We start from the raw sequence: 8,237 nt of genomic DNA on the forward strand, positions 1-8,237 counted from the left end.
CCAGAAGTTCTTGTTGAGTTATTCAGAGAGAGCAATGAGAGTGACATGATCTCTAGCCATGTACATTATTTTTACTTTATCTTGAAAGATAACACAAAATGAAGCTAATTAGAGAACTGATGAGGGCAGAGAAAAAGGCCTTGCCCCAGGAGAGGGAATTCTCTATCTCTCTCTCACTAATTCACAGATAGATGCCACGTTCCACCCCTTTCAAATTAAAAACCTTCAAAAACTTAATAGCTATGCCTTGAGCAGTCATCCAGTCAGAGAGATAGCCGAGTGCATTAGGGCAGGCTAATTATTTTGCTGTCACACTGGCCTTGTAATGAGAGAGGGGGATGGGGGCTCACAATTCAGCTCTGTGTGTAACAGTTAATGTGACCCATGCATGATGTTAAGTATGGATCAGGGAATGAACATTTTTAATGTGATGCGTGTGCATATGTGTGTAGCAGCACAGTCTGAATGACAGTGAGTCATCTACCCTATTACAAAACTTATGCTAATTATTACAATTTTGCTGATTGGTGTACTAAAATAACTGAAATAAAAATTTATAAAAACTAAAACAAAAAAATAATTGAAAAACATTTTCAATACTTGAAATCAAATAAATGTTAACTGAAATTAAATAAAAAATATATAAAACTTAAGCTCATTTTATTTCAGTTAACATTTATTTGATTTCAAGTATTGAAAATGTTTTTCAATTATTTTTTTGTTTTAGTTTTTATAAATTTTTATTTCAGTTATTTTAGTACACCAATCAGCAAAATTGTAATAAATATAGATATATATATATATATAATGTAAACTATTTTTTGTTTATTTATTTGTAATTTTATATTGATGGGACATGATGGGATGTGTGGAAAAAAATAATAAAATACATGTATTTTGATCAAAACAATAAGAAATTGTTCGGTTCAGGCTTACTACATCTGCGCATGCTCACGTACAGTATGTCCTTGTTTGCCATACAGCCCCCCTCTGACATATCATCCAGTCATCCTTTATATGCATCTTGGTGTTCAGCAAAACAATAAGAACTTTAATGAGTTTCATATTTAGAAAGAGAGCAGAGAAAGAGAGGGAGAAATGGACTAAATTACACTAATGTTGTTTCGTGAGAGTGAAGAATTAGGGGACCAGAACGCCCACTTCTGCAGGCTCTCACACACACATACTGTGTGAACAGTGCCATGTTGTGCTTGATTGATTCTGTCACCTTGCATTGTTGTTCTCTAGGACACTTGCATTACAAAACCCTACAGATTGAATGTGGAATTATGGGATAGACAGATGTGCAGATGTCATAGAGAGAGGGAATAAGGAAAGTGTGTAAATGGTTGGAAATATGGAGCAGAAAATGATGAAGGATAAATGACAAGTGTACATCTGCCATGTGCTCTCCCTCTCTCTGTTTATTATATTCTGTGTTCTCTGAGCCTGTGCAGTATATTGGATCTGATGAATGTTGATAAAACAATACATATACTGTTAATACTTGAATTAAATACTAAAATACACTTAGAATGAAGACAGAAAAATGTATGCCTTAAGGTTTTCAAATATTAATATATGTTTATAGTCAGTTTGAAGGATGAGCATGTGCTGATGTGACCTAGAGTAATAGTTATTGCCTTGAATGTGAGAAGTAAGGGCATTGGTTTCAACAATATGTGTTTGTTTGTTTCCTTATTATTGCAAAATGGTCTTTTCCAGGGAAGTGCCAGAAGCTGAGGGAGCCAGGGAGGTGCCGGACTCTGGAACGGACTCTGGAGCTGGTGCGGACCGTGCTGTCACCAGGTCCATGCTGTTTGAAACAGCTTTCCTTGCCCAAGGAAAAACTGGAGCATTTGCCGTGATGGTATTAAAGGCCACTGCTGCAGATTCAAGGGGAGTAGGGCTGGCATTGGTCTCATCCGCAACAGCCACAGCACATAATCAATATAGCTCTCCAGGGAACAAGTGGTAGCTGATGCAATTTTCTCAATAAAAATTCTCAATAAAATCAAAATGGGTCACATATTTTATCATTGGCATCATGATAGGAAGAGTTTGCATAATACTATGAGCGAAGAAAATAATGAGCGAATGAGCCCAGCCAGCTAATGACCAGCAAATCTTGTGGCTAGGATCTGGAAAATAGGCCCCAGTACCCTGCATGCCTACCTGCCTGCTCTATGGTGGTGGAGCAACAAGGCTGTAAAACTGGACACTTGGTGCAGCGATTTTCCCTCTCCATTGCCCCTTTCAACACCAGAATGGTATCTAGGGAGACAGACCTGTTAACAATCATAGAGGGAAAGAGCAAAACCAAAGGCAACATCCTTGGCCACTGGGAAACATGGTGCTATAAAGAACTATACCAAGAGTGGAAGGAAGGATCAACAGTTGTATTCGGAATTGGGGAAGGATTAAGGAGTGCAGGAGGAACTGGATTAATTATGTTGAGAGAATGGGCAAAGCACATCGACCACTTAGATGTGTCCAAGCCCACATATTGGCATCCTGACCCTCACCTTGCCCCAACAGAGAACCCTCTGCACCATACAAGTTTATGTCCCTAGATAAGCAGTATTTTTATAGTTGAGTTTGGCACTGCTCCTCTTGGAATGGATTTTAATGAATGGGCTACATCTCCGCTTTGAAGGTTCTTCTGTTCTGTCAGAATCTGCTCCAAAATCAGCACCTGCAATGCACCTTTCTGCTTCAATGCCTGTTGCTATGCTGGGATGTGCAAAAGGTTTCCTGCATAAGGTAAATATCTCTTCTAATGTTACACCTGTATGCCAGAAACTTAGACGCGTACCTTTGTCTTCTCAAAAAACTGTCAAAAAAGCCATCTTCTTGTGTTGGGTGTCATTTAGAAAGTGGATGCATCGCCTTGGGTTTCACCAATTGTAGTGGTGCAGAAAGAAATCAGGTGGCATTTGCATGTGCGTAGATCTATGACAACCAAACAAAGCTGTCATTACAGACAGTTATCCTCTGTCACACATTGATGAATTGTTGTCTAAGCTATGTGGAGCAACCATCTTCTCAAAAATTTACTTGGAGAGTGCTGACTTTCAGCTTCCATTACATGAAGAAAGCCATGACATGACTGGATTAATCACTCATGAAGGCCTATTTAGGTTTTGTCGAGTATCTTTTGGTATAACTTTAGCACCTTCTGTATTTCAGAAAATGTTATCAACTGTGCTGCAGGGATTGCCAAATGTAGCCAACCACCTGGATGATATTATTGTCTGGGGTCGTACACAGAGTGAACATGACTGCATGCTCAACAAAGTTGTTCAACATATACAGAGTGCAGGTCTTCAACTGAATACTTTGAAATGCCAAGTCCACGCTTCCTGGATCATACTGTCAGGTTTCGTACAAACGAAGCAGGCAAGATGGTAAGTTTGATATTTTAATAGCAGAATGGATCGGACACAGCGTGAAAGGTGAGTAAACAGGAAGTAGATAATTGGATGAAGCTTAACTGAATGATATCAAAGTCTCTCTTTCTCTTGCAGATGCAGATGAAGATTCTCTGAAGATGGACTGAAGACAGGCTGAAGAAGATCGGGATCGACGGTAAGTATGCAGGTAGGTGAAGTAGAGAGTCTGTGTGTCATGAAAAGACATGTATAGACGTGTATTGACGAGACCAGACAAAGAGTGAGTGACTGAGTGCTGAATATAAAGGTGAGCTGGTGATGGGATCCAGGTGACGGTGATTACTACTTAGAGGAGAGTGAGTGCAGGTGTGCGCCAAGGAGGATTCTGGGGAGTGTAGTGCAGAGACAGATGAGGAAGACAGACGGTGGATGTGACATTACTCCCCCCTCCCGCAAGGCGCGACCCGCGCCAAAGGCAGCAGAACACGGGAGGGGGGGGTGGGCATCCTGGAGTCCGTGATGGGGAGGTGGACCGGGTGTAGATGGACAGATTCCAGGATGGTCCAGATGGCCATGGCGGAGCAGACTGGTCAGGGGGCCATGGCGGAGTAGGAGACCACCCCTCGGGCGGCCATGGCGGAGACTTCCCTTCGGGCGGCCATGGTGAAGCAGGCTGAGGAGGTGGCCACGGCGAAGCAGGCTGAGGAGGTGGCTATGGCGGAGAGGACCCTTCGGGTGGCCATGGCGGAGAGGACTTATAGCCCCCCCAAAAAATTTCCTTGGGGAAATTATCAGGCTTTGACACTGGGCTGGATGAGGCAGGGGGGCGAAAGCGGCTCTGGGCTGGACAGGACCAGCGATGAAGAGGGCGTTGAGCTGGACAGGACCAGCGATGAAGAGGGTGTTGAGCTGGACAGGACCAGCGGCGAAGAGGGCTTTGAGCTGGGCGGAACCAGCGGCGAAGAGGGCTCTGAGCTGGACGGGACCAGCGGCGAAGAGGGCTCTGAGCTGGACGGGACCAGCGGCGAAGAGGGCTTTGAGCTGGGCGGAACCAGCGGCGAAGAGGGCTCTGAGCTGGGCAGGACCAGCTGTGAAGAGGGTGTTGAGCTGGACAGGACCAGTGATGAAGAGGGCTTTGAGCTGGACAGGACCAGCGATGAAGAGGGCTCTTCACCAGCGGTGAAGAGGGCTTTGAGCTGGGCAGGACCAGCTGTGAAGAGGGCTTTGAGCTGGACGGAACCAGCGGTGAAGACGGCTTCGTGCTGTCGCTGTGAGCAGTCTCAGCGGGGCAGTCGCTGTGAGCAGTCTCGGCTGGGCAGTCGCTGTGAGCAGTATCGACTGGGCAGACCCTTGCTGGCTCTGGCTTGACTAGGCAGACGCTTGCAGGCTCTGGTTCGACTGGGCAGACGCTTGCAGACTCTGGTTCAGCTGGGCAGACACTTGAAGGCTCGATATGGTTCTGGATGAGGATGGGTGAGGAAGTGAAGATGACTGGTGGCTGTGGATCAACTGGGCCGATGAGAGGAGGGAGATCGGAGAAGTCATCCTGCTTGAGTTGCGTTTCAGACCCGAACTGAAATGCCGGCTCGGCTGGACACAACCGGATGATGAACGGGGCTGCGTAGAATAATGAAAGCTGACTTGCTCTGGAATCTGAAGGATTCCGCATCTTGGTCTGGTCTTCTGTCAGGTTTCGTACAAACGAAGCAGGCAAGATGGTAAGTTTGATATTTTAATAGCAGAATGGATCGGACACAGCGTGAAAGGTGAGTAAACAGGAAATAGATAATTGGATGAAGCTTAACTGAATGATAACAAAGTCTCTCTTTCTCTTGCAGATGCAGATGAAGATTCTCTGAAGATCGACTGAAGACAGGCTGAAGAAGATCGGGATCGACGGTAAGTATGCAGCTAGGTAAAGTAGAGAGTCTGTGTGTCATGAAAAGACATGTATAGACGTGTATTGACAAGACCAGACAAAGAGTGAGTGACTGAGTGCTGAATATAAAGGTGAGTTGGTGATGGGTTCCAGGTGACGGTGATTACTACTTAGAGGAGAGTGAGTGCAGGTGTGCGCCAAGGAGGATTCTGGGGAGTGTAGTGCAGAGACAGATGAGGAAGACAGACGGTGGATGTGACACATACAGTGTCTGCACAAGGTGTTTATCCAAATGAGAATCATCTTAATGCAATGGTTCATGCACCAATTCCTACTGATGCACATCAGCTTCGTACCTTTCTTGGATTTATATCATGGTACAGCAAGTTTATTGCTAATTTTACTACTGTGCTATAGTCATTGCGTGTTGTATCAGGAAAGGAGTTGATTTCAGCTGGTCGGAAGAGGCTCCGAAAAGTTTCAACACTGTTGAAAGAGTTACTGCTTAAAAGTTCTGCCTTGGCATTATTTGCCTATTGCGGTTTTAACTGATGCCTCAAACTATAGGGATAGGTGCTGTACTGGGTGAAATTCATGAAAATAAAACTGAACGCATCGTTGCATTTGCTTCAAGGACTGTGTCATCTGCTGAACGCAAGTATTCAACGATTGAAAGGGAAGCCTTAGCATGTGTCTGGGCTGTTGAAAATTTGAGAACTAACTGATTAATTCTGATTTATCAGTGTAAATCACTGATTAACAGTGAATTTTCTTTTCTTTTTTTTTTCTTTATTTTACAGTGATTTACAGTTCTGGTTCTCAAAACCAAACTGCTGATTAGGGGTGTGCCAAAATATCGATATGGCGATATCTCGCGATATTTTCTCCCACGATCGATTCTCGATGCGCTCTTGCCAAGTATCGATATTAAAAGCCATTAGGGCGGGCGTACACGGTGCGAGTTCGGACACTCGGGAGGTCGTGAGATCAGTTTAACTGATAATCGCGTCAAAGCAGCTGGTACAAGGCATGACTGTCCTGCATGAATTTTATCCAGAGCCGGCAGCAATCACGTGGGCTTTCGCGCTAAACCGTCATGTTGCGAATGGGAGAGAGAGAGAGAGAGAGAGAGAGAGAGAGAGAGAGAGAGAGAGAGAGAGAGAGAGAGAGAGAGAGAGAGAGAGAGAGAGAGAGAGAGAGAGAGAAGTGTGTGTGTGTGTGTGTTTGTGTGTGTGTGTTTGTGACAGTGACAGTGTATGCACATGCTGTATGGTTGCTGCCACTGAGGTATAGCCCCATCGACGTGGTTGTGTATGATTTGGCAATAGGGGACAGCTGGTGAAAAAACATGTTTAAAAATTATCGGGAGGTGCTTGTAACGTGCTCGGCTCAGCTTGTAATTCCTCTCACACGCTACGAGCCGCGACCATGCGAGCATCAACGATTCCACTCGATTTCTCCCGAGTGAAAAAAATCATCTGCAGCAAAACAAAAATAGTGTCTTTGACTGTTTTGTTTCAACTGATAAGACACAAGTTGTTTTTGTTATTGTGTTTCATCCAAAAACGAAATGGAGATTAATTTTCCTAATTAAAAAAAAAATTCTTTTTATTTCTTAAAAGATGATATATTGTGAGTTATTACTGATAATATATCGATTATCGCAGTATCGCCATATCGTGATATTATCGGTATCGTGAACAATGTACTACTGCTGATGGTTTGTCTTAATTATCTTTGCCAGCTTTTCCAAGAGGATCTTTCTGATGCAGAACCTGAATTTGTTGCATTCTAGACTTCTGAGATGTCTTCAGTATCTCCAATTGAGTTTGCTTCTGCCTCTGCATCATGTTCAGAATTGACTTCAGTATGTGCACAAATTAATCGTGGATGGCCTTCCTAATCAACTGCTTTGGACAAAGATTTACATCCGTATTTTCAAGTAAGGAATGAACTGAGTGTACAAAAAGACTATGTATTTAGAGGATCACGTCTTCTTGTTCCTGTTTCACTGAGGCACATCTTAGTGAATCTGGCCCACAAAGGCCACCAAAGAATTGCAGCAAAGCAGCACCTTACAAAGCAGCGCCTTACAAAGCAGCGCCTTCATGAACTCTACTGATGGCCAGGTATTGATTATTTAGTCATGGAACAAATCAAAAACTGTAAGGTTTGTGTCTCTACTGATAGGACAGCTATTGTTTCTGCCACACCTCTGCAACCTGTACCTTTTCCTTCTGGGCCATGGGAAAAAGTAGCTGTTAACAGACAGGCCCGTTTGAAACTACTACCTGGGACTGTCATTATACAATGACATTAATTGACTACCCTTGTAAAATGGCATTTACTTCTTTGATCACAACTTTGATCATCAACAACAACTCCTCTTACATCATCATTGCATCTTGTTCACCACTGAAAAGGCTGCCTGACGCACACCTACAATTCAAATGCATCGTTTTTTTTTTTTTCATTAGTATGTGGATTTTGATTATAAATTGAATGAATATTTAAAATTTTAATTTGACAGCCCTAGTGACCACCAAATTATTTGGGTGAAAATGATGCAAAGGACAACAAATGAGCGTTAGCACTCTTCAAAAAGGGACAGCAGAAGACCACTTTTAACAAAGGAAATCTTCCAAAAGATCATAGAAGAACTTAAATGAGAAATCAAGGGCAACGTTTCTAATGACAGTTTGGGTAATTATCTCAGAGTGGCATGGCAATAAGGCAGAAATACCATGCGAGAATCACCAAACTAAGCAAATCTCAGATGGAACAAAAACACTCTTTGAAAAGAGACACCAGATGAAACGCGTCAGAAAAGACCTTGTCGAGTACAGCCTCCTCTGTAAACTCATCCACAACAAACTAAAAGCAGACCTTAAGGAATATCGGCACAATACACTTTTCAGTGCATCAGGAAAAGCAGAAGGTCAATGACCCAGCAACAAAGGCAAAAG

Source organism: Abramis brama (genome assembly GCF_963993115.1).
Source record: "Abramis brama genome assembly, chromosome: 9".
NCBI lineage: Eukaryota > Metazoa > Chordata > Actinopteri > Cypriniformes > Leuciscidae > Abramis > Abramis brama.